The sequence below is a fragment of the Octopus bimaculoides genome, chromosome 5, assembly GCF_001194135.2.
Source record: "Octopus bimaculoides isolate UCB-OBI-ISO-001 chromosome 5, ASM119413v2, whole genome shotgun sequence".
NCBI classification, from domain to species: Eukaryota; Metazoa; Mollusca; class Cephalopoda; order Octopoda; family Octopodidae; genus Octopus; species Octopus bimaculoides.
In genome coordinates, this window is record NC_068985.1 from 45,066,191 (window position 1) to 45,066,911 (window position 721).

The following is a 721-nucleotide window of genomic DNA, read 5'->3' on the forward strand; positions in this document are numbered from 1 at the left end:
ATATATATATATATATACGACGGGCTTCTTTCAGTTTCCGTCTACCAAATCCACTCACAAGTCTTTGGTCGGCCCGAGGCTATAGTAGAAGACACTCGCCCAAGGTGCCACGCAGTAGGACTGAACCCGGAACAATGTGGTTGGTAAGCAAGCTACTTATCACACAGTCACTCCTGCGCCTAATAATAAAAATAATAATAATGATTTCAAATTCTGGCACAAGGTCCGCAATTTTAGTGGGAAGGGATAAGTCGATTACATCGACCCCAGTACTTACCCGTTACTTATTTTCATTGATATTTAAAGGATGAAATGCAAAGGTGACCTCGGTGTAATTTGAACTCAAAACGTAATACCGTTAAGGATTTTGTCCGGCAAGCTCGACGCCTTAATGATAATAACAATCCTTTGTACTATAAGAATAAGACCAACAATTTTAGGAGAGTAGAGTAAGTCGACTAAATTGACCCCAGGACTCAGCCGGTAGTTATCTCATTGATATCGAAAAGATGAGAGGCAAAGTTGACCTCGCCGGAATTTGAACTCAGAACGTAAAGACAAACGAAATGCCGTTAAGAATCGTTCTATCAGCTCACTGTCTCAATAATAATAATAATAATAATAATAATAATAATAATAATAATAATAATAATAATAATAATCCTTTCTACTATAGGCACAATACCTGAAATTTGGTGGAGGGGACTAGTCGATTACATCG